This window comes from Misgurnus anguillicaudatus, chromosome 9, assembly GCF_027580225.2.
Source record: "Misgurnus anguillicaudatus chromosome 9, ASM2758022v2, whole genome shotgun sequence".
Taxonomy (NCBI): domain Eukaryota; kingdom Metazoa; phylum Chordata; class Actinopteri; order Cypriniformes; family Cobitidae; genus Misgurnus; species Misgurnus anguillicaudatus.
Genome location: NC_073345.2, coordinates 5318289 through 5343124, shown reverse-complemented (window position 1 = coordinate 5343124; position 24836 = coordinate 5318289). Strand labels below are relative to the sequence as shown.

The 24836-nt window shown below is 45.2% G+C and overlaps 33 non-coding genes across 33 annotated transcripts; all 33 read left to right on the top strand.

Annotated features, from left to right (window-relative positions):
- The first annotated feature begins 555 nt into the window (after positions 1–555).
- Positions 556–629, top strand: trnat-agu (transfer RNA threonine (anticodon AGU)). Its single transcript has one exon. It is a non-coding gene; the product is annotated as a tRNA-Thr (tRNA).
- A 227-nt stretch (positions 630–856) lies between these two features.
- trnat-cgu (transfer RNA threonine (anticodon CGU)) lies at positions 857–930 on the top strand. The gene has a single exon. It is a non-coding gene; the product is annotated as a tRNA-Thr (tRNA).
- A 1756-nt stretch (positions 931–2686) lies between these two features.
- trnat-cgu (transfer RNA threonine (anticodon CGU)) lies at positions 2687–2760 on the top strand. The gene has a single exon. It is a non-coding gene; the product is annotated as a tRNA-Thr (tRNA).
- A 1755-nt stretch (positions 2761–4515) lies between these two features.
- On the top strand, positions 4516–4589 carry trnat-cgu (transfer RNA threonine (anticodon CGU)). The gene has a single exon. It is a non-coding gene; the product is annotated as a tRNA-Thr (tRNA).
- Positions 4590–6044: 1455 nt separating this feature from the next.
- Positions 6045–6118, top strand: trnat-agu (transfer RNA threonine (anticodon AGU)). The gene has a single exon. It is a non-coding gene; the product is annotated as a tRNA-Thr (tRNA).
- Positions 6119–6345: 227 nt separating this feature from the next.
- Positions 6346–6419, top strand: trnat-ugu (transfer RNA threonine (anticodon UGU)). The gene has a single exon. It is a non-coding gene; the product is annotated as a tRNA-Thr (tRNA).
- Positions 6420–7683: 1264 nt separating this feature from the next.
- trnar-ucu (transfer RNA arginine (anticodon UCU)) lies at positions 7684–7773 on the top strand. The gene is given in 2 exon segments: positions 7684–7720; positions 7738–7773. It is a non-coding gene; the product is annotated as a tRNA-Arg (tRNA).
- A 101-nt stretch (positions 7774–7874) lies between these two features.
- On the top strand, positions 7875–7948 carry trnat-agu (transfer RNA threonine (anticodon AGU)). The gene has a single exon. It is a non-coding gene; the product is annotated as a tRNA-Thr (tRNA).
- A 227-nt stretch (positions 7949–8175) lies between these two features.
- trnat-ugu (transfer RNA threonine (anticodon UGU)) lies at positions 8176–8249 on the top strand. Its single transcript has one exon. It is a non-coding gene; the product is annotated as a tRNA-Thr (tRNA).
- A 1264-nt stretch (positions 8250–9513) lies between these two features.
- Positions 9514–9603, top strand: trnar-ucu (transfer RNA arginine (anticodon UCU)). Its single transcript is given in 2 exon segments — positions 9514–9550; positions 9568–9603. It is a non-coding gene; the product is annotated as a tRNA-Arg (tRNA).
- Positions 9604–9704: 101 nt separating this feature from the next.
- On the top strand, positions 9705–9778 carry trnat-agu (transfer RNA threonine (anticodon AGU)). The gene has a single exon. It is a non-coding gene; the product is annotated as a tRNA-Thr (tRNA).
- A 227-nt stretch (positions 9779–10005) lies between these two features.
- Positions 10006–10079, top strand: trnat-cgu (transfer RNA threonine (anticodon CGU)). The gene has a single exon. It is a non-coding gene; the product is annotated as a tRNA-Thr (tRNA).
- Positions 10080–11536: 1457 nt separating this feature from the next.
- On the top strand, positions 11537–11608 carry trnat-agu (transfer RNA threonine (anticodon AGU)). The gene has a single exon. It is a non-coding gene; the product is annotated as a tRNA-Ser (tRNA).
- A 227-nt stretch (positions 11609–11835) lies between these two features.
- Positions 11836–11909, top strand: trnat-cgu (transfer RNA threonine (anticodon CGU)). The gene has a single exon. It is a non-coding gene; the product is annotated as a tRNA-Thr (tRNA).
- Positions 11910–13173: 1264 nt separating this feature from the next.
- On the top strand, positions 13174–13263 carry trnar-ucu (transfer RNA arginine (anticodon UCU)). Its single transcript is given in 2 exon segments — positions 13174–13210; positions 13228–13263. It is a non-coding gene; the product is annotated as a tRNA-Arg (tRNA).
- A 101-nt stretch (positions 13264–13364) lies between these two features.
- On the top strand, positions 13365–13438 carry trnat-agu (transfer RNA threonine (anticodon AGU)). The gene has a single exon. It is a non-coding gene; the product is annotated as a tRNA-Thr (tRNA).
- Positions 13439–13665: 227 nt separating this feature from the next.
- Positions 13666–13739, top strand: trnat-cgu (transfer RNA threonine (anticodon CGU)). The gene has a single exon. It is a non-coding gene; the product is annotated as a tRNA-Thr (tRNA).
- A 908-nt stretch (positions 13740–14647) lies between these two features.
- On the top strand, positions 14648–14721 carry trnat-cgu (transfer RNA threonine (anticodon CGU)). The gene has a single exon. It is a non-coding gene; the product is annotated as a tRNA-Thr (tRNA).
- Positions 14722–15985: 1264 nt separating this feature from the next.
- On the top strand, positions 15986–16075 carry trnar-ucu (transfer RNA arginine (anticodon UCU)). Its single transcript is given in 2 exon segments — positions 15986–16022; positions 16040–16075. It is a non-coding gene; the product is annotated as a tRNA-Arg (tRNA).
- Positions 16076–16176: 101 nt separating this feature from the next.
- trnat-agu (transfer RNA threonine (anticodon AGU)) lies at positions 16177–16250 on the top strand. The gene has a single exon. It is a non-coding gene; the product is annotated as a tRNA-Thr (tRNA).
- Positions 16251–16477: 227 nt separating this feature from the next.
- trnat-cgu (transfer RNA threonine (anticodon CGU)) lies at positions 16478–16551 on the top strand. The gene has a single exon. It is a non-coding gene; the product is annotated as a tRNA-Thr (tRNA).
- A 1264-nt stretch (positions 16552–17815) lies between these two features.
- On the top strand, positions 17816–17905 carry trnar-ucu (transfer RNA arginine (anticodon UCU)). Its single transcript is given in 2 exon segments — positions 17816–17852; positions 17870–17905. It is a non-coding gene; the product is annotated as a tRNA-Arg (tRNA).
- A 101-nt stretch (positions 17906–18006) lies between these two features.
- trnat-agu (transfer RNA threonine (anticodon AGU)) lies at positions 18007–18080 on the top strand. Its single transcript has one exon. It is a non-coding gene; the product is annotated as a tRNA-Thr (tRNA).
- A 227-nt stretch (positions 18081–18307) lies between these two features.
- On the top strand, positions 18308–18381 carry trnat-cgu (transfer RNA threonine (anticodon CGU)). Its single transcript has one exon. It is a non-coding gene; the product is annotated as a tRNA-Thr (tRNA).
- A 1264-nt stretch (positions 18382–19645) lies between these two features.
- Positions 19646–19735, top strand: trnar-ucu (transfer RNA arginine (anticodon UCU)). Its single transcript is given in 2 exon segments — positions 19646–19682; positions 19700–19735. It is a non-coding gene; the product is annotated as a tRNA-Arg (tRNA).
- A 101-nt stretch (positions 19736–19836) lies between these two features.
- Positions 19837–19910, top strand: trnat-agu (transfer RNA threonine (anticodon AGU)). The gene has a single exon. It is a non-coding gene; the product is annotated as a tRNA-Thr (tRNA).
- A 227-nt stretch (positions 19911–20137) lies between these two features.
- trnat-ugu (transfer RNA threonine (anticodon UGU)) lies at positions 20138–20211 on the top strand. The gene has a single exon. It is a non-coding gene; the product is annotated as a tRNA-Thr (tRNA).
- Positions 20212–21475: 1264 nt separating this feature from the next.
- Positions 21476–21565, top strand: trnar-ucu (transfer RNA arginine (anticodon UCU)). The gene is given in 2 exon segments: positions 21476–21512; positions 21530–21565. It is a non-coding gene; the product is annotated as a tRNA-Arg (tRNA).
- A 102-nt stretch (positions 21566–21667) lies between these two features.
- Positions 21668–21741, top strand: trnat-agu (transfer RNA threonine (anticodon AGU)). Its single transcript has one exon. It is a non-coding gene; the product is annotated as a tRNA-Thr (tRNA).
- A 227-nt stretch (positions 21742–21968) lies between these two features.
- Positions 21969–22042, top strand: trnat-ugu (transfer RNA threonine (anticodon UGU)). Its single transcript has one exon. It is a non-coding gene; the product is annotated as a tRNA-Thr (tRNA).
- Positions 22043–23306: 1264 nt separating this feature from the next.
- Positions 23307–23396, top strand: trnar-ucu (transfer RNA arginine (anticodon UCU)). The gene is given in 2 exon segments: positions 23307–23343; positions 23361–23396. It is a non-coding gene; the product is annotated as a tRNA-Arg (tRNA).
- A 101-nt stretch (positions 23397–23497) lies between these two features.
- Positions 23498–23571, top strand: trnat-agu (transfer RNA threonine (anticodon AGU)). The gene has a single exon. It is a non-coding gene; the product is annotated as a tRNA-Thr (tRNA).
- A 227-nt stretch (positions 23572–23798) lies between these two features.
- On the top strand, positions 23799–23872 carry trnat-ugu (transfer RNA threonine (anticodon UGU)). Its single transcript has one exon. It is a non-coding gene; the product is annotated as a tRNA-Thr (tRNA).
- The last annotated feature ends 964 nt before the right edge of the window (positions 23873–24836 follow it).

Sequence of the window (24836 nt, the reverse complement as noted above, 5' to 3'; positions counted from 1 at the left end):
AAACAGATTGTTCAAGTCCCAGCGATTCCATCCTTTTAGTTGCCGTTTTCTCCGTTCTACATAAAAGGCAGAAGGTCCAAAAAGAAAACATGACAGTCTTGTTCCTGCTTTCAAAAGATCTGAAGACATGTGACATTAGGTTGCACAGCATTAGCTGGTGAAAGCTCCTGTCCTTTCATCTGGAGATCCTGAATTCGTATCCTAAAACTGCTTTCCATTTGACAATTGTGCTAATTTGCATATGTAAAGAGCAGAAAGTCAAGATAGTAATTGTAACTCTTGGGCTGAAAAATACAAAAGCTAATAATAATTGAAATCTGTCTTTCCCCAGAATTGTGAGCAACACATCAAAGGGTTTGTTGTAGGCTCTGTGGCGCAATGGATAGCGCATTGGACTTCTAGATTGTGAGTTGACGTGATTCAAAGGTTGTGGGTTCGAGTCCCACCAGATTCGCAGGCTTTTAGCTACCAAGACCCTGCTCAAAGGTTTTCATCTCACATTGTTGTGCCTCTTCATACTGTGACTCACCCTTTCACAATCTGCAGCTGGAGAGTGGCGCCGTGGCTTAGTTGGTTAAAGCGCCTGTCTAGTAAACAGGAGATCCTGGGTTCGAATCCCAGCGGAGCCTTTATCACGTGGCCAACTAGGGTCTGTTTGATTGGCTGTTTTTCAGTTGAGATATGGTACATCCTGAAAATTCAGAGATGTCACGGCAGCGGTCCATTTTCAGCCAAAGGCCCGTACTTTGGGCAAAACTTTCTAGTTTTCAGTCTAACGAACCAATCCAATTTATGGACGCCCTGGAGCATAAAGCCTTCACTGATAGGACTTAACTCCGGAAGCACTTCATTGTGGGGCGCCATGGCTTAGCCGGTCAAAGCGCCTGTCTCGTAAACAGGAGATCCTGGGTTCGAATCCCAGTGGTGCCTTCTAACGATGTTTGCCGTCTTCGGCCTCCACTCAGTGGCTTTCTTGTCACATTTTTGTATCTCTTCACACTGTGACTCATCCTCCCTCAAAACATAGATTTTCAAATCCCAGCGGTGACCTCAGTCTGACGGCAGCTAGGGGCTGTCTTTGTGTCTGTTTATCGGATGAAATACAACCTTCTTATAATTCATGGTTGTTATGAATGCTGTCATAACTTTCGGATATTTTTGGAAAACGGACCAATTTGATTTATGAACAACCTTTACCCTAAAGCCTTCACTGATAGGACTTAATTTGTTTAGCATTTCCTGTTAGGGCGCCATGTCTTTTGCCTGGCTTTAGTCTCAAGGGTGTCCATGGCCCAAGCACCTGTCTTGTAAGTAGGAGCTTCCGTGATCAAATCCCTGTGGTGCCTTCTATCAGTGGTTGTGGTCTTTGGCCTTCATGAAGGGCATCAAAAAGATTGAACTTTCCTTTACCCGCCTAAATCAAAAGAAAGCAGTGCAATTTTAGGATGCCCTGGCATAGCTGTCCAAGGACCACGTCTTGTAAGCGAATTGTTCGAATCCCAGCGTTTCCTTCCATTCGGAGGCTCTGCTCTCCGATCTACAGGAAAAGGCGGGAGGTCCGGGCAGAAAATATGACTGACGTGTTCCCGTTTTCAGTAGTCCTGAAGCCATGTGTCGTTAGGGTGCACAGTATCAGCTGGTCAAAGGGCCGGTCTTGTCAACAGACTGTTGAATTCCAAGCCGTGCCTTCCTATCAACGACTGTTCTTCGGTCTACTTTAGAGAAAGGAGGTCCACAAGGAGGTTTGACTTTCTTGTACTTGGTTTTATTAAAATATAGCCATGGAGTTTCAGGATGCCCTAGCATAGCTGTTCAGTGATCATGTCTTGTAAACAGATTGTTCAAGTCCCAGCGATTCCATCCTTTTAGTTGCCGTTTTCTCCGTTCTACATAAAAGGCAGGAGGTCCAAAAAGAAAACATGACAGTCTTGTTCCTGCTTTCAAAAGATCTGAAGACATGTGACATTAGGTTGCACAGCATTAGCTGGTGAAAGCTCCTGTCCTTTCATCTGGAGATCCTGAATTCGTATCCTAAAACTGCTTTCCATTTGACAATTGTGCTAATTTGCATATGTAAAGAGCAGAAGGTCAAGATAGTAATTGTAACTCTTGGGCTGAAAAATACAAAAGCTAATAATAATTGAAATCTGTCTTTCCCCAGAATTGTGAGCAACACATCAAAGGGTTTGTTGTAGGCTCTGTGGCGCAATGGATAGCGCATTGGACTTCTAGATTGTGAGTTGACGTGATTAAAAGGTTGTGGGTTCGAGTCCCACCAGAGTCGCAGGCTTTTAGCTACCAAGACCCTGCTCAAAGCTTTTCATCTCACATTGTTGTTCCTGTTCATACTGTGACTCACCCTTTCACAATCTGCAGCTGGAGAGTGGCGCCGTGGCTTAGTTGGTTAAAGCGCCTGTCTAGTAAACAGGAGATCCTGGTTTCGAATCCCAGCGGAGCCTTTATCACGTGGCCAACTAGGGTCTGTTTGATTGGCTGTTTTTCAGTCGAGATATGGTACATCCTGAAAATTCAGAGTTGTCACGGCAGCGGTCCATTTTCAGCCAAAGGCCCGTACTTTGGGCAAAACTTTCTAGTTTTCAGTCTAACGAACCAATCCCATTTATGGACGCCCTGGAGCATAAAGCCTTCACTGATAGGACTTAACTCCGGAAGCACTTCATTGTGGGGCGCCATGGCTTAGCCGGTCAAAGCGCCTGTCTTGTAAACAGGAGATCCTGGGTTCGAATCCCAGTGGTGCCTTCTAACGATGTTTGCCGTCTTCGGCCTCCACTCAGTGGCTTTCTTGTCACATTTTTGTATCTCTTCACACTGTGACTCATCCTCCCTCAAAACATAGATTTTCAAATCCCAGCGGTGACCTCAGTCTGACGGCAGCTAGGGGCTGTCTTTGTGTCTGTTTATCGGATGAAATACAACCTTCTTATAATTCATGGTTGTTATGAATGCTGTCATAACTTTCGGATATTTTTGGAAAACGGACCAATTTGATTTATGAACAACCTTTACCCTAAAGCCTTCACTGATAGGACTTAATTTGTTTAGCATTTCCTGTTAGGGCGCCATGTCTTTTGCCTGGCTTTAGTCTCAAGGGTGTCCATGGCCCAAGCACCTGTCTTGTAAGTAGGAGCTTCCGTGATCAAATCCCTGTGGTGCCTTCTATCAGTGGTTGTGGTCTTTGGCCTTCATGAAGGGCATCAAAAAGATTGAACTTTCCTTTACCCGCCTAAATCAAAAGAAAGCAGTTCAATTTTAGGATGCCCTGGCATAGCTGTCCAAGGACCACGTCTTGTAAGCGAATTGTTCGAATCCCAGCGTTTCCTTCCATTCGGAGGCTCTGCTCTCCGATCTACAGGAAAAGGCGGGAGGTCCGGGCAGAAAATATGACTGACGTGTTCCCGTTTTCAGTAGTCCTGAAGCCATGTGTCGTTAGGGTGCACAGTATCAGCTGGTCAAAGGGCCGGTCTTGCCAACAGACTGTTGAATTCCAAGCCGTGCCTTCCTATCAACGACTGTTCTTCGGTCTACTTTAGAGAAAGGAGGTCCACAAGGAGGTTTGACTTTCTTGTACTTGGTTTTATTAAAATATAGCCATGGAGTTTCAGGATGCCCTAGCATAGCTGTTCAGTGATCATGTCTTGTAAACAGATTGTTCAAGTCCCAGCGATTCCATCCTTTTAGTTGCCGTTTTCTCCGTTCTACATAAAAGGCAGGAGGTCCAAAAAGAAAACATGACAGTCTTGTTCCTGCTTTCAAAAGATCTGAAGACATGTGACATTAGGTTGCACAGCATTAGCTGGTGAAAGCTCCTGTCCTTTCATCTGGAGATCCTGAATTCGTATCCTAAAACTGCTTTCCATTTGACAATTGTGCTAATTTGCATATGTAAAGAGCAGAAGGTCAAGATAGTAATTGTAACTCTTGGGCTGAAAAATACAAAAGCTAATAATAATTGAAATCTGTCTTTCCCCAGAATTGTGAGCAACACATCAAAGGGTTTGTTGTAGGCTCTGTGGCGCAATGGATAGCGCATTGGACTTCTAGATTGTGAGTTGACGTGATTAAAAGGTTGTGGGTTCGAGTCCCACCAGAGTCGCAGGCTTTTAGCTACCAAGACCCTGCTCAAAGCTTTTCATCTCACATTGTTGTTCCTGTTCATACTGTGACTCACCCTTTCACAATCTGCAGCTGGAGAGTGGGGCCGTGGCTTAGTTGGTTAAAGCGCCTGTCTAGTAAACAGGAGATCTGGTTTCGAATCCCAGCGGAGCCTTTATCACGTGGCCAACTAGGGTCTGTTTGATTGGCTGTTTTTCAGTCGAGATATGGTACATCCTGAAAATTCAGAGTTGTCACGGCAGCGGTCCATTTTCAGCCAAAGGCCCGTACTTTGGGCAAAACTTTCTAGTTTTCAGTCTAACGAACCAATCCCATTTATGGACGCCCTGGAGCATAAAGCCTTCACTGATAGGACTTAACTCCGGAAGCACTTCATTGTGGGGCGCCATGGCTTAGCCGGTCAAAGCGCCTGTCTTGTAAACAGGAGATCCTGGGTTCGAATCCCAGTGGTGCCTTCTAACGATGTTTGCCGTCTTCGGCCTCCACTCAGTGGCTTTCTTGTCACATTTTTGTATCTCTTCACACTGTGACTCATCCTCCCTCAAAACATAGATTTTCAAATCCCAGCGGTGACCTCAGTCTGACGGCAGCTAGGGGCTGTCTTTGTGTCTGTTTATCGGATGAAATACAACCTTCTAATAATTCATGGTTGTTATGAATGCTGTCATAACTTTCGGATATTTTTGGAAAACGGACCAATTTGATTTATGAACAACCTTTACCCTAAAGCCTTCACTGATAGGACTTAATTTGTTTAGCATTTCCTGTTAGGGCGCCATGTCTTTTGCCTGGCTTTAGTCTCAAGGGTGTCCATGGCCCAAGCACCTGTCTTGTAAGTAGGAGCTTCCGTGATCAAATTCCTGTGGTGCCTTCTATCAGTGGTTGTGGTCTTTGGCCTTCATGAAGGGCATCAAAAAGATTGAACTTTCCTTTACCCGCCTAAATCAAAAGAAAGCAGTGCAATTTTAGGATGCCCTGGCATAGCGGTCCAAGGACCACGTCTTGTAAGCGAATTGTTCGAATCCCAGCGTTTCCTTCCTTTCGGAGGCTCTGCTCTCCGATCTACAGGAAAAGGCGGGGGGTCCGGGCAGAAAATATGACTGACGTGTTCCCGTTTTCAGTAGTCCTGAAGCCATGTGTCGTTAGGGTGCACAGTATCAGCTGGTCAAAGGGCCGGTCTTGTCAACAGACTGTTGAATTCCAAGCCGTGCCTTCCTATCAACGACTGTTCTTCGGTCTACTTTAGAGAAAGGAGGTCCACAAGGAGGTTTGACTTTCTTATACTTGGTTTTATTAAAATATAGCCATGGAGTTTCAGGATGCCCTAGCATAGCTGTTCAGTGATCATGTCTTGTAAACAGATTGTTCAAGTCCCAGCGATTCCATCCTTTTAGTTGCCGTTTTCTCCGTTCTACATCAAAGGCTGGAGGTCCAAAAAGAAAACATGACAGTCTTGTTCCTGCTTTCAAAAGATCTGAAGACATGTGACATTAGGTTGCACAGCATTAGCTGGTGAAAGCTCCTGTCCTTTCATCTGGAGGTCCTGAATTTGTATCCTAAAACTGCTTTCCATTTGACAATTGTGCTAATTTGCATATGTAAAGAGCAGAAGGTCAAGATAGTAATTGTAACTCTTGGGCTGAAAAATACAAAAGCTAATAATAATTGAAATCTGTCTTTCCCCAGAATTGTGAGCAACACATCAAAGGGTTTGTTGTAGGCTCTGTGGCGCAATGGATAGCGCATTAGACTTCTAGATTGTGAGTTGACGTGATTCAAAGGTTGTGGGTTCGAGTCCCACCAGAGTCGCAGGCTTTTAGCTACCAAGACCCTGCTCAAAGCTTTTCATCTCACATTGTTGTGCCTGTTCATACTGTGACTCACCCTTTCACAATCTGCAGCTGGAGAGTGGCGCCGTGGCTTAGTTGGTTAAAGCGCCTGTCTAGTAAACAGGAGATCCTGGGTTCGAATCCCAGCGGAGCCTTTATCACGTGGCCAACTAAGGTCTGTTTGATTGGCTGTTTTTCAGTTGAGATATGGTACATCCTGAAAATTCAGAGTTGTCACGGCAGCGGTCCATTTTCAGCCAAAGGCCCGTACTTTGGGCAAAACTTTCTAGTTTTCAGTCTAACGAACCAATCCAATTTATGGACGCCCTGGAGCATAAAGCCTTCACTGATAGGACTTAACTCCGGAAGCACTTCATTGTGGGGCGCCATGGCTTAGCCGGTCAAAGCGCCTGTCTCGTAAACAGGAGATCCTGGGTTCGAATCCCAGTGGTGCCTTCTAACGATGTTTGCCGTCTTCGGCCTCCACTCAGTGGCTTTCTTGTCACATTTTTGTATCTCTTCACACTGTGACTCATCCTCCCTCAAAACATAGATTTTCAAATCCCAGCGGTGACCTCAGTCTGACGGCAGCTAGGGGCTGTCTTTGTGTCTGTTTATCGGATGAAATACAACCTTCTTATAATTCATGGTTGTTATGAATGCTGTCATAACTTTCGGATATTTTTGGAAAACGGACCAATTTGATTTATGAACAACCTTTATCCTAAAGCCTTCACTGATAGGACTTAATTTGTTTAGCATTCCCTGTTAGGGCGCCATGTCTTTTGCCTGGCTTTAGTCTCAAGGGTGTCCATGGCCCACGCACCTGTCTTGTAAGTAGGAGCTTCCGTGATCAAATCCCTGTGGTGCCTTCTATCAGTGGTTGTGGTCTTTGGCCTTCATGAAGGGCATCAAAAAGATTGAACTTTCCTTTACCCGCCTAAATCAAAAGAAAGCAGTGCAATTTTAGGATGCCCTGGCATAGCTGTCCAAGGACCACGTCTTGTAAGCGAATTGTTCGAATCCCAGCGTTTCCTTCCATTCGGAGGCTCTGCTCTCCGATCTACAGGAAAAGGCGGGAGGTCCGGGCAGAAAATATGACTGACGTGTTCCCGTTTTCAGTAGTCCTGAAGCCATGTGTCGTTAGGGTGCACAGTATCAGCTGGTCAAAGGGCCGGTCTTGTCAACAGACTGTTGAATTCCAAGCCGTGCCTTCCTATCAACGACTGTTCTTCGGTCTACTTTAGAGAAAGGAGGTCCACAAGGAGGTTTGACTTTCTTGTACTTGGTTTTATTAAAATATAGCCATGGAGTTTCAGGATGCCCTAGCATAGCTGTTCAGTGATCATGTCTTGTAAACAGATTGTTCAAGTCCCAGCGATTCCATCCTTTTAGTTGCCGTTTTCTCCGTTCTACATAAAAGGCAGGAGGTCCAAAAAGAAAACATGACAGTCTTGTTCCTGCTTTCAAAAGATCTGAAGACATGTGACATTAGGTTGCACAGCATTAGCTGGTGAAAGCTCCTGTCCTTTCATCTGGAGATCCTGAATTCGTATCCTAAAACTGCTTTCCATTTGACAATTGTGCTAATTTGCATATGTAAAGAGCAGAAGGTCAAGATAGTAATTGTAACTCTTGGGCTGAAAAATACAAAAGCTAATAATAATTGAAATCTGTCTTTCCCCAGAATTGTGAGCAACACATCAAAGGGTTTGTTGTAGGCTCTGTGGCGCAATGGATAGCGCATTGGACTTCTAGATTGTGAGTTGACGTGATTCAAAGGTTGTGGGTTCGAGTCCCACCAGAGTCGCAGGCTTTTAGCTACCAAGACCCTGCTCAAAGCTTTTCATCTCACATTGTTGTGCCTGTTCATACTGTGACTCACCCTTTCACAATCTGCAGCTGGAGAGTGGCGCCGTGGCTTAGTTGGTTAAAGCGCCTGTCTAGTAAACAGGAGATCCTGGGTTCGAATCCCAGCGGAGCCTTTATCACGTGGCCAACTAAGGTCTGTTTGATTGGCTGTTTTTCAGTTGAGATATGGTACATCCTGAAAATTCAGAGTTGTCACGGCAGCGGTCCATTTTCAGCCAAAGGCCCGTACTTTGGGCAAAACTTTCTAGTTTTCAGTCTAACGAACCAATCCAATTTATGGACGCCCTGGAGCATAAAGCCTTCACTGATAGGACTTAACTCCGGAAGCACTTAATTGTGGGGCGCCATGGCTTAGCCGGTCAAAGCGCCTGTCTTGTAAACAGGAGATCCTGGGTTCGAATCCCAGTGGTGCCTTCTAACGATGTTTGCCGTCTTCGGCCTCCACTCAGTGGCTTTCTTGTCACATTTTTGTATCTCTTCACACTGTGACTCATCCTCCCTCAAAACATAGATTTTCAAATCCCAGCGGTGACCTCAGTCTGACGGCAGCTAGGGGCTGTCTTTGTGTCTGTTTATCGGATGAAATACAACCTTCTTATAATTCATGGTTGTTATGAATGCTGTCATAACTTTCGGATATTTTTGGAAAACGGACCAATTTGATTTATGAACAACCTTTACCCTAAAGCCTTCACTGATAGGACTTAATTTGTTTAGCATTTCCTGTTAGGGCGCCATGTCTTTTGCCTGGCTTTAGTCTCAAGGGTGTCAATGGCCCAAGCACCTGTCTTGTAAGTAGGAGCTTCCGTGATCAAATCCCTGTGGTGCCTTCTATCAGTGGTTGTGGTCTTTGGCCTTCATGAAGGGCATCAAAAAGATTGAACTTTCCTTTACCCGCCTAAATCAAAAGAAAGCAGTGCAATTTTAGGATGCCCTGGCATAGCTGTCCAAGGACCACGTCTTGTAAGCGAATTGTTCGAATCCCAGCGTTTCCTTCCATTCGGAGGCTCTGCTCTCCGATCTACAGGAAAAGGCGGGAGGTCCGGGCAGAAAATATGACTGACGTGTTCCCGTTTTCAGTAGTCCTGAAGCCATGTGTCGTTAGGGTGCACAGTATCAGCTGGTCAAAGGGCCGGTCTTGTCAACAGACTGTTGAATCCCAAGCCGTGCCTTCCTATCAACGACTGTTCTTCGGTCTACTTTAGAGAAAGGAGGTCCACAAGGAGGTTTGACTTTCTTGTACTTGGTTTTATTAAAATATAGCCATGGAGTTTCAGGATGCCCTAGCATAGCTGTTCAGTGATCATGTCTTGTAAACATATTGTTCAAGTCCCAGCGATTCCATCCTTTTAGTTGCCGTTTTCTCCGTTCTACATAAAAGGCAGAAGGTCCAAAAAGAAAACATGACAGTCTTGTTCCTGCTTTCAAAAGATCTGAAGACATGTGACATTAGGTTGCACAGCATTAGCTGGTGAAAGCTCCTGTCCTTTCATCTGGAGATCCTGAATTCGTATCCTAAAACTGCTTTCCATTTGACAATTGTGCTAATTTGCATATGTAAAGAGCAGAAAGTCAAGATAGTAATTGTAACTCTTGGGCTGAAAAATACAAAAGCTAATAATAATTGAAATCTGTCTTTCCCCAGAATTGTGAGCAACACATCAAAGGGTTTGTTGTAGGCTCTGTGGCGCAATGGATAGCGCATTGGACTTCTAGATTGTGAGTTGACGTGATTCAAAGGTTGTGGGTTCGAGTCCCACCAGAGTCGCAGGCTTTTAGCTACCAAGACCCTGCTCAAAGCTTTTCATCTCACATTGTTGTGCCTCTTCATACTGTGACTCACCCTTTCACAATCTGCAGCTGGAGAGTGGCGCCGTGGCTTAGTTGGTTAAAGCGCCTGTCTAGTAAACAGGAGATCCTGGGTTCGAATCCCAGCGGAGCCTTTATCACGTGGCCAACTAGGGTCTGTTTGATTGGCTGTTTTTCAGTTGAGATATGGTACATCCTGAAAATTCAGAGTTGTCACGGCAGCGGTCCATTTTCAGCCAAAGGCCCGTACTTTGGGCAAAACTTTCTAGTTTTCAGTCTAACGAACCAATCCAATTTATGGACGCCCTGGAGCATAAAGCCTTCACTGATAGGACTTAACTCCGGAAGTACTTTATTGTGGGGCGCCATGGCTTAGCCGGTCAAAGCGCCTGTCTCGTAAACAGGAGATCCTGGGTTCGAATCCCAGTGGTGCCTTCTAACGATGTTTGCCGTCTTCGGCCTCCACTCAGTGGATTTCTTGTCACATTTTTGTATCTCTTCACACTGTGACTCATCCTCCCTCAAAACATAGATTTTCAAATCCCAGCGGTGACCTCAGTCTGACGGCAGCTAGGGGCTGTCTTTGTGTCTGTTTATCGGATGAAATACAACCTTCTTATAATTCATGGTTGTTATGAATGCTGTCATAACTTTCGGATATTTTTGGAAAACGGACCAATTTGATTTATGAACAACCTTTACCCTAAAGCCTTCACTGATAGGACTTAATTTGTTTAGCATTTCCTGTTAGGGCGCCATGTCTTTTGCCTGGCTTTAGTCTCAAGGGTGTCCATGGCCCAAGCACCTGTCTTGTAAGTAGGAGCTTCCGTGATCAAATCCCTGTGGTGCCTTCTATCAGTGGTTGTGGTCTTTGGCCTTCATGAAGGGCATCAAAAAGATTGAACTTTCCTTTACCCGCCTAAATCAAAAGAAAGCAGTGCAATTTTAGGATGCCCTGGCATAGCTGTCCAAGGACCACGTCTTGTAAGCGAATTGTTCGAATCCCAGCGTTTCCTTCCATTCGGAGGCTCTGCTCTCCGATCTACAGGAAAAGGCGGGAGGTCCGGGCAGAAAATATGACTGACGTGTTCCCGTTTTCAGTAGTCCTGAAGCCATGTGTCGTTAGGGTGCACAGTATCAGCTGGTCAAAGGGCCGGTCTTGTCAACAGACTGTTGAATTCCAAGCCGTGCCTTCCTATCAACGACTGTTCTTCGGTCTACTTTAGAGAAAGGAGGTCCACAAGGAGGTTTGACTTTCTTGTACTTGGTTTTATTAAAATATAGCCATGGAGTTTCAGGATGCCCTAGCATAGCTGTTCAGTGATCATGTCTTGTAAACAGATTGTTCAAGTCCCAGCGATTCCATCCTTTTAGTTGCCGTTTTCTCCGTTCTACATAAAAGGCAGGAGGTCCAAAAAGAAAACATGACAGTCTTGTTCCTGCTTTCAAAAGATCTGAAGACATGTGACATTAGGTTGCACAGCATTAGCTGGTGAAAGCTCCTGTCCTTTCATCTGGAGATCCTGAATTCGTATCCTAAAACTGCTTTCCATTTGACAATTGTGCTAATTTGCATATGTAAAGAGCAGAAGGTCAAGATAGTAATTGTAACTCTTGGGCTGAAAAATACAAATGCTAATAATAATTGAAATCTGTCTTTCCCCAGAATTGTGAGCAACACATCAAAGGGTTTGTTGTAGGCTCTGTGGCGCAATGGATAGCGCATTGGACTTCTAGATTGTGAGTTGACGTGATTAAAAGGTTGTGGGTTCGAGTCCCACCAGAGTCGCAGGCTTTTAGCTACCAAGACCCTGCTCAAAGCTTTTCATCTCACATTGTTGTTCCTGTTCATACTGTGACTCACCCTTTCACAATCTGCAGCTGGAGAGTGGGGCCGTGGCTTAGTTGGTTAAAGCGCCTGTCTAGAAAACAGGAGATCCTGGTTTCGAATCCCAGCGGAGCCTTTATCACGTGGCCAACTAGGGTCTGTTTGATTGGCAGTTTTTCAGTCGAGATATGGTACATCCTGAAAATTCAGAGTTGTCACGGCAGCGGTCCATTTTCAGCCAAAGGCCCGTACTTTGGGCAAAACTTTCTAGTTTTCAGTCTAACGAACCAATCCCATTTATGGACGCCCTGGAGCATAAAGCCTTCACTGATAGGACTTAACTCCGGAAGCACTTCATTGTGGGGCGCCATGGCTTAGCCGGTCAAAGCGCCTGTCTCGTAAACAGGAGATCCTGGGTTCGAATCCCAGTGGTGCCTTCTAACGATGCTTGCCGTCTTCGGCCTCCACTTAGTGGCTTTCTTGTCACATTTTTGTATCTCTTCACACTGTGACTCATCCTCCCTCAAAACATAGATTTTCAAATCCCAGCGGTGACCTCAGTCTGACGGCAGCTAGGGGCTGTCTTTGTGTCTGTTTATCGGATGAAATACAACCGTCTTATAATTCATGGTTGTTATGAATGCTGTCATAACTTTCGGATATTTTTGGAAAACGGACCAATTTGATTTATGAACAACCTTTACCCTAAAGCCTTCACTGATAGGACTTAATTTGTTTAGCATTTCCTGTTAGGGCGCCATGTCTTTTGCCTGGCTTTAGTCTCAAGGGTGTCCATGGCCCAAGCACCTGTCTTGTAAGTAGGAGCTTCCGTGATCAAATCCCTGTGGTGCCTTCTATCAGTGGTTGTGGTCTTTGGCCTTCATGAAGGGCATCAAAAAGATTGAACTTTCCTTTACCCGCCTAAATCAAAAGAAAGCAGTGCAATTTTAGGATGCCCTGGCATAGCTGTCCAAGGACCACGTCTTGTAAGCGAATTGTTAGAATCCCAGCGTTTCCTTCCATTCGGAGGCTCTGCTCTCCGATCTACAGGAAAAGGCGGGAGGTCCGGGCAGAAAATATGACTGACGTGTTCCCGTTTTCAGTAGTCCTGAAGCCATGTGTCGTTAGGGTGCACAGTATCAGCTGGTCAAAGGGCCGGTCTTGTCAACAGACTGTTGAATTCCAAGCCGTGCCTTCCTATCAACGACTGTTCTTCGGTCTACTTTAGAGAAAGGAGGTCCACAAGGAGGTTTGACTTTCTTGTACTTGGTTTTATTAAAATATAGCCATGGAGTTTCAGGATGCCCTAGCATAGCTGTTCAGTGATCATGTCTTGTAAACAGATTGTTCAAGTCCCAGCGATTCCATCCTTTTAGTTGCCGTTTTCTCCGTTCTACATAAAAGGCAGGAGGTCCAAAAAGAAAACATGACAGTCTTGTTCCTGCTTTCAAAAGATCTGAAGACATGTGACATTAGGTTGCACAGCATTAGCTGGTGAAAGCTCCTGTCCTTTCATCTGGAGATCCTGAATTCGTATCCTAAAACTGCTTTCCATTTGACAATTGTGCTAATTTGCATATGTAAAGAGCAGAAGGTCAAGATAGTAATTGTAACTCTTGGGCTGAAAAATACAAAAGCTAATAATAATTGAAATCTGTCTTTCCCCAGAATTGTGAGCAACACATCAAAGGGTTTGTTGTAGGCTCTGTGGCGCAATGGATAGCGCATTGGACTTCTAGATTGTGAGTTGACGTGATTCAAAGGTTGTGGGTTCGAGTCCCACCAGAGTCGCAGGCTTTTAGCTACCAAGACCCTGCTCAAAGCTTTTCATCTCACATTGTTGTGCCTGTTCATACTGTGACTCACCCTTTCACAATCTGCAGCTGGAGAGTGGCGCCGTGGCTTAGTTGGTTAAAGCGCCTGTCTAGTAAACAGGAGATCCTGGGTTCGAATCCCAGCGGAGCCTTTATCACGTGGCCAACTAGGGTCTGTTTGATTGGCTGTTTTTCAGTTGAGATATGGTACATCCTGAAAATTCAGAGTTGTCACGGCAGCGGTCCATTTTCAGCCAAAGGCCCGTACTTTGGGCAAAACTTTCTAGTTTTCAGTCTAACGAACCAATCCAATTTATGGACGCCCTGGAGCATAAAGCCTTCACTGATAGGACTTAACTCCGGAAGCGCTTCATTGTGGGGCGCCATGGCTTAGCCGGTCAAAGCGCCTGTCTTGTAAACAGGAGATCCTGGGTTCGAATCCCAGTGGTGCCTTCTAACGATGTTTGCCGTCTTCGGCCTCCACTCAGTGGCTTTCTTGTCACATTTTTGTATCTCTTCACACTGTGACTCATCCTCCCTCAAAACATAGATTTTCAAATCCCAGCGGTGACCTCAGAGGTCCAAAAAGAAAACATGACAGTCTTGTTCCTGCTTTCAAAAGATCTGAAGACATGTGACATTAGGTTGCACAGCATTAGCTGGTGAAAGCTCCTGTCCTTTCATCTGGAGATCCTGAATTCGTATCCTAAAACTGCTTTCCATTTGACAATTGTGCTAATTTGCATATGTAAAGAGCAGAAGGTCAAGATAGTAATTGTAACTCTTGGGCTGAAAAATACAAAAGCTAATAATAATTGAAATCTGTCTTTCCCCAGAATTGTGAGCAACACATCAAAGGGTTTGTTGTAGGCTCTGTGGCGCAATGGATAGCGCATTGGACTTCTAGATTGTGAGTTGACGTGATTAAAAGGTTGTGGGTTCGAGTCCCACCAGAGTCGCAGGCTTTTAGCTACCAAGACCCTGCTCAAAGCTTTTCATCTCACATTGTTGTTCCTGTTCATACTGTGACTCACCCTTTCACAATCTGCAGCTGGAGAGTGGGGCCGTGGCTTAGTTGGTTAAAGCGCCTGTCTAGTAAACAGGAGATCCTGGTTTCGAATCCCAGCGGAGCCTTTATCACGTGGCCAACTAGGGTCTGTTTGATTGGCTGTTTTTCAGTCGAGATATGGTACATCCTGAAAATTCAGAGTTGTCACGGCAGCGGTCCATTTTCAGCCAAAGGCCCGTACTTTGGGCAAAACTTTCTAGTTTTCAGTCTAACGAACCAATCCCATTTATGGACGCCCTGGAGCATAAAGCCTTCACTGATAGGACTTAACTCCGGAAGCACTTCATTGTGGGGCGCCATGGCTTAGCCGGTCAAAGCGCCTGTCTCGTAAACAGGAGATCCTGGGTTCGAATCCCAGTGGTGCCTTCTAACGATGCTTTTCGTCTTCGGCCTCCACTTAGTGGCTTTCTTGTCACATTTTTGTATCTCTTCACACTGTGACTCATCCTCCCTCAAAACATAGATTTTCAAATCCCAGCGGTGACCTCAGTCTGACGGCAGCTAGGGGCTGTCTTTGTGTCTGTTTATCGGATGAAATACAACCGTCTTATAATTCATGGTTGTTATGAATGCTGTCATAACTTTCGGATATTTTTGGAAAACGGACCAATTTGATTTATGAACAACCTTTACCCTAAAGCCTTCACTGATAGGACTTAATTTGTTTAGCATTTCCTGTTAGGGCGCCATGTCTTTTGCCTGGCTTTAGTCTCAAGGGTGTCCATGGCCCAAGCACCTGTCTTGTAAGTAGGAGCTTCCGTGATCAAATCCCTGTGGTGCCTTCTATCAGTGGTTGTGGTCTTTGGCCTTCATGAAGGGCATCAAAAAGATTGAACTTTCCTTTACCCGCCTAAATCAAAAGAAAGCAGTGCAATTTTAGGATGCCCTGGCATAGCGGTCCAAGGACCACGTCTTGTAAGCGAATTGTTCGAATCCCAGCGTTTCCTTCCATTCGGAGGCTCTGCTCTCCGATCTACAGGAAAAGGCGGGAGGTCCGGGCAGAAAATATGACTGACGTGTTCCCGTTTTCAGTAGTCCTGAAGCCATGTGTCGTTAGGGTGCACAGTATCAGCTGGTCAAAGGGCCGGTCTTGTCAACAGACTGTTGAATTCCAAGCCGTGCCTTCCTATCAACGACTGTTCTTCGGTCTACTTTAGAGAAAGGAGGTCCACAAGGAGGTTTGACTTTCTTGTACTTGGTTTTATTAAAATATAGCCATGGAGTTTCAGGATGCCCTAGCATAGCTGTTCAGTGATCATGTCTTGTAAACAGATTGTTCAAGTCCCAGCGATTCCATCCTTTTAGTTGCCGTTTTCTCCGTTCTACATAAAAGGCAGGAGGTCCAAAAAGAAAACATGACAGTCTTGTTCCTGCTTTCAAAAGATCTGAAGACATGTGACATTAGGTTGCACAGCATTAGCTGGTGAAAGCTCCTGTCCTTTCATCTGGAGATCCTGAATTCGTATCCTAAAACTGCTTTCCATTTGACAATTGTGCTAATTTGCATATGTAAAGAGCAGAAGGTCAAGATAGTAATTGTAACTCTTGGGCTGAAAAATACAAAAGCTAATAATAATTGAAATCTGTCTTTCCCCAGAATTGTGAGCAACACATCAAAGGGTTTGTTGTAGGCTCTGTGGCGCAATGGATAGCGCATTGGACTTCTAGATTGTGAGTTGACGTGATTCAAAGGTTGTGGGTTCGAGTCCCACCAGAGTCGCAGGCTTTTAGCTACCAAGACCCTGCTCAAAGCTTTTCATCTCACATTGTTGTGCCTGTTCTTACTGTGACTCACCCTTTCACAATCTGCAGCTGGAGAGTGGCGCCGTGGCTTAGTTGGTTAAAGCGCCTGTCTAGTAAACAGGAGATCCTGGGTTCGAATCCCAGCGGAGCCTTTATCACGTGGCCAACTAAGGTCTGTTTGATTGGCTGTTTTTCAGTTGAGATATGGTACATCCTGAAAATTCAGAGTTGTCACGGCAGCGGTCCATTTTCAGCCAAAGGCCCGTACTTTGGGCAAAACTTTCTAGTTTTCAGTCTAACGAACCAATCCAATTTATGGACGCCCTGGAGCAAAAAGCCTTCACTGATAGGACTTAACTCCGGAAGCACTTAATTGTGGGGCGCCATGGCTTAGCCGGTCAAAGCGCCTGTCTTGTAAACAGGAGATCCTGGGTTCGAATCCCAGTGGTGCCTTCTAACGATGTTTGCCGTCTTCGGCCTCCACTCAGTGGCTTTCTTGTCACATTTTTGTATCTCTTCACACTGTGACTCATCCTCCCTCAAAACATAGATTTTCAAATCCCAGCGGTGACCTCAGTCTGACGGCAGCTAGGGGCTGTCTTTGTGTCTGTTTATCGGATGAAATACAACCTTCTTATAATTCATGGTTGTTATGAATGCTGTCATAACTTTCGGATATTTTTGGAAAACGGACCAATTTGATTTATGAACAACCTTTACCCTAAAGCCTTCACTGATAGGACTTAATTTGTTTAACATTTCCTGTTAGGGCGCCATGTCTTTTGCCTGGCTTTAGTCTCAAGGGTGTCAATGGCCCAAGCACCTGTCTTGTAAGTAGGAGCTTCCGTGATCAAATCCCTGTGGTGCCTTCTATCAGTGGTTGTGGTCTTTGGCCTTCATGAAGGGCATCAAAAAGATTGAACTTTCCTTTACCCGCCTAAATCAAAAGAAAGCAGTGCAATTTTAGGATGCCCTGGCATAGCTGTCCAAGGACCACGTCTTGTAAGCGAATTGTTCGAATCCCAGCGTTTCCTTCCATTCGGAGGCTCTGCTCTCCGATCTACAGGAAAAGGCGGGAGGTCCGGGCAGAAAATATGACTGACGTGTTCCCGTTTTCAGTAGTCCTGAAGCCATGTGTCGTTAGGGTGCACAGTATCAGCTGGTCAAAGGGCCGGTCTTGTCAACAGACTGTTGAATCCCAAGCCGTGCCTTCCTATCAACGACTGTTCTTCGGTCTACTTTAGAGAAAGGAGGTCCACAAGGAGGTTTGACTTTCTTGTACTTGGTTTTATTAAAATATAGCCATGGAGTTTCAGGATGCCCTAGCATAGCTGTTCAGTGATCATGTCTTGTAAACAGATTGTTCAAGTCCCAGCGATTCCATCCTTTTAGTTGCCGTTTTCTCCGTTCTACATAAAAGGCAGAAGGTCCAAAAAGAAAACATGACAGTCTTGTTCCTGCTTTCAAAAGATCTGAAGACATGTGACATTAGGTTGCACAGCATTAGCTGGTGAAAGCTCCTGTCCTTTCATCTGGAGATCCTGAATTCGTATCCTAAAACTGCTTTCCATTTGACAATTGTGCTAATTTGCATATGTAAAGAGCAGAAAGTCAAGATAGTAATTGTAACTCTTGGGCTGAAAAATACAAAAGCTAATAATAATTGAAATCTGTCTTTCCCCAGAATTGTGAGCAACACATCAAAGGGTTTGTTGTAGGCTCTGTGGCGCAATGGATAGCGCATTGGACTTCTAGATTGTGAGTTGACGTGATTCAAAGGTTGTGGGTTCGAGTCCCACCAGAGTCGCAGGCTTTTAGCTACCAAGACCCTGCTCAAAGGTTTTCATCTCACATTGTTGTGCCTCTTCATACTGTGACTCACCCTTTCACAATCTGCAGCTGGAGAGTGGCGCCGTGGCTTAGTTGGTTAAAGCGCCTGTCTAGTAAACAGGAGATCCTGGGTTCGAATCCCAGCGGAGCCTTTATCACGTGGCCAACTAGGGTCTGTTTGATTGGCTGTTTTTCAGTTGAGATATGGTACATCCTGAAAATTCAGAGATGTCACGGCAGCGGTCCATTTTCAGCCAAAGGCCCGTACTTTGGGCAAAACTTTCTAGTTTTCAGTCTAACGAACCAATCCAATTTATGGACGCCCTGGAGCATAAAGCCTTCACTGATAGGACTTAACTCCGGAAGCACTTCATTGTGGGGCGCCATGGCTTAGCCGGTCAAAGCGCCTGTCTCGTAAACAGGAGATCCTGGGTTCGAATCCCAGTGGTGCCTTCTAACGATGTTTGCCGTCTTCGGCCTCCACTCAGTGGCTTTCTTGTCACATTTTTGTATCTCTTCACACTGTGACTCATCCTCCCTCAAAACATAGATTTTCAAATCCCAGCGGTGACCTCAGTCTGACGGCAGCTAGGGGCTGTCTTTGTGTCTGTTTATCGGATGAAATACAACCTTCTTATAATTCATGGTTGTTATGAATGCTGTCATAACTTTCGGATATTTTTGGAAAACGGACCAATTTGATTTATGAACAACCTTTACCCTAAAGCCTTCACTGATAGGACTTAATTTGTTTAGCATTTCCTGTTAGGGCGCCATGTCTTTTGCCTGGCTTTAGTCTCAAGGGTGTCCATGGCCCAAGCACCTGTCTTGTAAGTAGGAGCTTCCGTGATCAAATCCCTGTGGTGCCTTCTATCAGTGGTTGTGGTCTTTGGCCTTCATGAAGGGCATCAAAAAGATTGAACTTTCCTTTACCCGCCTAAATCAAAAGAAAGCAGTGCAATTTTAGGATGCCCTGGCATAGCTGTCCAAGGACCACGTCTTGTAAGCGAATTGTTCGAATCCCAGCGTTTCCTTCCATTCGGAGGCTCTGCTCTCCGATCTACAGGAAAAGGCGGGAGGTCCGGGCAGAAAATATGACTGACGTGTTCCCGTTTTCAGTAGTCCTGAAGCCATGTGTCGTTAGGGTGCACAGTATCAGCTGGTCAAAGGGCCGGTCTTGTCAACAGACTGTTGAATTCCAAGCCGTGCCTTCCTATCAACGACTGTTCTTCGGTCTACTTTAGAGAAAGGAGGTCCACAAGGAGGTTTGACTTTCTTGTACTTGGTTTTATTAAAATATAGCCATGGAGTTTCAGGATGCCCTAGCATAGCTGTTCAGTGATCATGTCTTGTAAACAGATTGTTCAAGTCCCAGCGATTCCATCCTTTTAGTTGCCGTTTTCTCCGTTCTACATAAAAGGCAGGAGGTCCAAAAAGAAAACATGACAGTCTTGTTCCTGCTTTCAAAAGATCTGAAGACATGTGACATTAGGTTGCACAGCATTAGCTGGTGAAAGCTCCTGTCCTTTCATCTGGAGATCCTGAATTCGTATCCTAAAACTGCTTTCCATTTGACAATTGTGCTAATTTGCATATGTAAAGAGCAGAAGGTCAAGATAGTAATTGTAACTCTTGGGCTGAAAAATACAAAAGCTAATAATAATTGAAATCTGTCTTTCCCCAGAATTGTGAGCAACACATCAAAGGGTTTGTTGTAGGCTCTGTGGCGCAATGGATAGCGCATTGGACTTCTAGATTGTGAGTTGACGTGATTCAAAGGTTGTGGGTTCGAGTCCCACCAGAGTCGCAGGCTTTTAGCTACCAAGACCCTGCTCAAAGCTTTTCATCTCACATTGTTGTGCCTGTTCATACTGTGACTCACCCTTTCACAATCTGCAGCTGGAGAGTGGCGCCGTGGCTTAGTTGGTTAAAGCGCCTGTCTAGTAAACAGGAGATCCTGGGTTCGAATCCCAGCGGAGCCTTTATCACGTGGCCAACTAAGGTCTGTTTGATTGGCTGTTTTTCAGTTGAGATATGGTACATCCTGAAAATTCAGAGTTGTCACGGCAGCGGTCCATTTTCAGCCAAAGGCCCGTACTTTGGGCAAAACTTTCTAGTTTTCAGTCTAACGAACCAATCCAATTTATGGACGCCCTGGAGCATAAAGCCTTCACTGATAGGACTTAACTCCGGAAGCACTTCATTGTGGGGCGCCATGGCTTAGCCGGTCAAAGCGCCTGTCTTGTAAACAGGAGATCCTGGGTTCGAATCCCAGTGGTGCCTTCTAACGATGTTTGCCGTCTTCGGCCTCCACTCAGTGGATTTCTTGTCACATTTTTGTATCTCTTCACACTGTGACTCATCCTCCCTCAAAACATAGATTTTCAAATCCCAGCGGTGACCTCAGTCTGACGGCAGCTAGGGGCTGTCTTTGTGTCTGTTTATCGGATGAAATACAACCTTCTTATAATTCATGGTTGTTATGAATGCTGTCATAACTTTCGGATATTTTTGGAAAACGGACCAATTAGATTTATGAACAACCTTTACCCTAAAGCCTTCACTGATAGGACTTAATTTGTTTAGCATTTCCTGTTAGGGCGCCATGTCTTTTGCCTGGCTTTAGTCTCAAGGGTGTCCATGGCCCAAGCACCTGCCTTGTAAGTAGGAGCTTCCGTGATCAAATCCCTGTGGTGCCTTCTATCAGTGGTTGTGGTCTTTGGCCCTCATGAAGGGCATCAAAAAGATTGAACTTTCCTTTACCCGCCTAAATCAAAAGAAAGCAGTGCAATTTTAGGATGCCCTGGCATAGCTGTCCAAGGACCACGTCTTGTAAGCGAATTGTTCGAATCCCAGCGTTTCCTTCCATTCGGAGGCTCTGCTCTCCGATCTACAGGAAAAGGCGGGAGGTCCGGGCAGAAAATATGACTGACGTGTTCCCGTTTTCAGTAGTCCTGAAGCCATGTGTCGTTAGGGTGCACAGTATCAGCTGGTCAAAGGGCCGGTCTTGTCAACAGACTGTTGAATTCCAAGCCGTGCCTTCCTATCAACGACTGTTCTTCGGTCTACTTTAGAGAAAGGAGGTCCACAAGGAGGTTTGACTTTCTTATACTTGGTTTTATTAAAATATAGCCATGGAGTTTCAGGATGCCCTAGCATAGCTGTTCAGTGATCATGTCTTGTAAACAGATTGTTCAAGTCCCAGCGATTCCATCCTTTTAGTTGCCGTTTTCTCCGTTCTACATAAAAGGCTGGAGGTCCAAAAAGAAAACATGACAGTCTTGTTCTTGCTTTCAAAATATCTGAATACATGTGACATTAGGTTGCACAGCATTAGCTGGTGAAAGCTCCTGTCCTTTCATCTGGAGATCCTGAATTCGTATCCTAAAACTGCTTTCCATTTGACAATTGTGCTAATTTGCATATGTAAAGAGCAGAAGGTCAAGATAGTAATTGTAACTCTTGGGCTGAAAAATACAAAAGCTAATAATAATTGAAATCTGTCTTTCCCCAGAATTGTGAGCAACACATCAAAGGGTTTGTTGTAGGCTCTGTGGCGCAATGGATAGCGCATTGGACTTCTAGATTGTGAGTTGACGTGATTCAAAGGTTGTGGGTTCGAGTCCCACCAGAGTCGCAGGCTATTTAGCTACCAAGACCCTGCTCAAAGCTTTTCATCTCACATTGTTGTGCCTGTTCATACTGTGACTCACCCTTTCACAATCTGCAGCTGGAGAGTGGCGCCGTGGCTTAGTTGGTTAAAGCGCCTGTCTAGTAAACAGGAGATCCTGGGTTCGAATCCCAGCGGAGCCTTTATCACGTGGCCAACTAGGGTCTGTGTGAGTGGCTGTTTCTCAGTTGAGATATGGTACATCCTGAAAATTCAGAGTTGTTACGGCAGCGGTCCATTTTCAGCCAAAGGCCCGTACTTTGGGCAAAACTTTCTAGTTTTCAGTCTAACGAACCAATCCAATTTATGGACGCCCTGGAGCATAAAGCCTTCACTGATAGGACTTAACTCCGGAAGCACTTAATTGTGGGGCGCCATGGCTTAACCGGTCAAAGCGCCTGTCTTGTAAACAGGAGATCCTGGGTTCGAATCCCAGTGGTGCCTTCTAACGATGTTTGCCGTCTTCGGCCTCCACTCAGTGGCTTTCTTGTCACATTTTTGTATCTCTTCACACTGTGACTCATCCTCCCTCAAAACATAGATTTTCAAATCCCAGCGGTGACCTCAGTCTGACGGCAGCTAGGGGCTGTCTTTGTGTCTGTTTATCGGATGAAATACAACCTTCTTATAATTCATGGTTGTTATGAATGCTGTCATAACTTTCGGATATTTTTGGAAAACGGACCAATTTGATTTATGAACAACCTTTACCCTAAAGCCTTCACTGATAGGACTTAATTTGTTTAACATTTCCTGTTAGGGCGCCATGTCTTTTGCCTGGCTTTAGTCTCAAGGGTGTCAATGGCCCAAGCACCTGTCTTGTAAGTAGGAGCTTCCGTGATCAAATCCCTGTGGTGCCTTCTATCAGTGGTTGTGGTCTTTGGCCTTCATGAAGGGCATCAAAAAGATTGAACTTTCCTTTACCCGCCTAAATCAAAAGAAAGCAGTGCAATTTTAGGATGCCCTGGCATAGCTGTCCAAGGACCACGTCTTGTAAGCGAATTGTTCGAATCCCAGCGTTTCCTTCCATTCGGAGGCTCTGCTCTCCGATCTACAGGAAAAGGCGGGAGGTCCGGGCAGAAAATATGACTGACGTGTTCCCGTTTTCAGTAGTCCTGAAGCCATGTGTCGTTAGGGTGCACAGTATCAGCTGGTCAAAGGGCCGGTCTTGTCAACAGACTGTTGAATCCCAAGCCGTGCCTTCCTATCAACGACTGTTCTTCGGTCTACTTTAGAGAAAGGAGGTCCACAAGGAGGTTTGACTTTCTTGTACTTGGTTTTATTAAAATATAGCCATGGAGTTTCAGGATGCCCTAGCATAGCTGTTCAGTGATCATGTCTTGTAAACAGATTGTTCAAGTCCCAGCGATTCCATCCTTTTAGTTGCCGTTTTCTCCGTTCTACATAAAAGGCAGAAGGTCCAAAAAGAAAACATGACAGTCTTGTTCCTGCTTTCAAAAGATCTGAAGACATGTGACATTAGGTTGCACAGCATTAGCTGGTGAAAGCTCCTGTCCTTTCATCTGGAGATCCTGAATTCGTATCCTAAAACTGCTTTCCATTTGACAATTGTGCTAATTTGCATATGTAAAGAGCAGAAAGTCAAGATAGTAATTGTAACTCTTGGGCTGAAAAATACAAAAGCTAATAATAATTGAAATCTGTCTTTCCCCAGAATTGTGAGCAACACATCAAAGGGTTTGTTGTAGGCTCTGTGGCGCAATGGATAGCGCATTGGACTTCTAGATTGTGAGTTGACGTGATTCAAAGGTTGTGGGTTCGAGTCCCACCAGAGTCGCAGGCTTTTAGCTACCAAGACCCTGCTCAAACGTTTTCATCTCACATTGTTGTGCCTCTTCATACTGTGACTCACCCTTTCACAATCTGCAGCTGGAGAGTGGCGCCGTGGCTTAGTTGGTTAAAGCGCCTGTCTAGTAAACAGGAGATCCTGGGTTCGAATCCCAGCGGAGCCTTTATCACGTGGCCAACTAGGGTCTGTTTGATTGGCTGTTTTTCAGTTGAGATATGGTACATCCTGAAAATTCAGAGATGTCACGGCAGCGGTCCATTTTCAGCCAAAGGCCCGTACTTTGGGCAAAACTTTCTAGTTTTCAGTCTAACGAACCAATCCAATTTATGGACGCCCTGGAGCATAAAGCCTTCACTGATAGGACTTAACTCCGGAAGCACTTCATTGTGGGGCGCCATGGCTTAGCCGGTCAAAGCGCCTGTCTCGTAAACAGGAGATCCTGGGTTCGAATCCCAGTGGTGCCTTCTAACGATGTTTGCCGTCTTCGGCCTCCACTCAGTGGCTTTCTTGTCACATTTTTGTATCTCTTCACACTGTGACTCATCCTCCCTCAAAACATAGATTTTCAAATCCCAGCGGTGACCTCAGTCTGACGGCAGCTAGGGGCTGTCTTTGTGTCTGTTTATCGGATGAAATACAACCTTCTTATAATTCATGGTTGTTATGAATGCTGTCATAACTTTCGGATATTTTTGGAAAACGGACCAATTTGATTTATGAACAACCTTTACCCTAAAGCCTTCACTGATAGGACTTAATTTGTTTAGCATTTCCTGTTAGGGCGCCATGTCTTTTGCCTGGCTTTAGTCTCAAGGGTGTCCATGGCCCAAGCACCTGTCTTGTAAGTAGGAGCTTCCGTGATCAAATCCCTGTGGTGCCTTCTATCAGTGGTTGTGGTCTTTGGCCTTCATGAAGGGCATCAAAAAGATTGAACTTTCCTTTACCCGCCTAAATCAAAAGAAAGCAGTGCAATTTTAGGATGCCCTGGCATAGCTGTCCAAGGACCACGTCTTGTAAGCGAATTGTTCGAATCCCAGCGTTTCCTTCCATTCGGAGGCTCTGCTCTCCGATCTACAGGAAAAGGCGGGAGGTCCGGGCAGAAAATATGACTGACGTGTTCCCGTTTTCAGTAGTCCTGAAGCCATGTGTCGTTAGGGTGCACAGTATCAGCTGGTCAAAGGGCCGGTCTTGTCAACAGACTGTTGAATTCCAAGCCGTGCCTTCCTATCAACGACTGTTCTTCGGTCTACTTTAGAGAAAGGAGGTCCACAAGGAGGTTTGACTTTCTTGTACTTGGTTTTATTAAAATATAGCCATGGAGTTTCAGGATGCCCTAGCATAGCTGTTCAGTGATCATGTCTTGTAAACAGATTGTTCAAGTCCCAGCGATTCCATCCTTTTAGTTGCCGTTTTCTCCGTTCTACATAA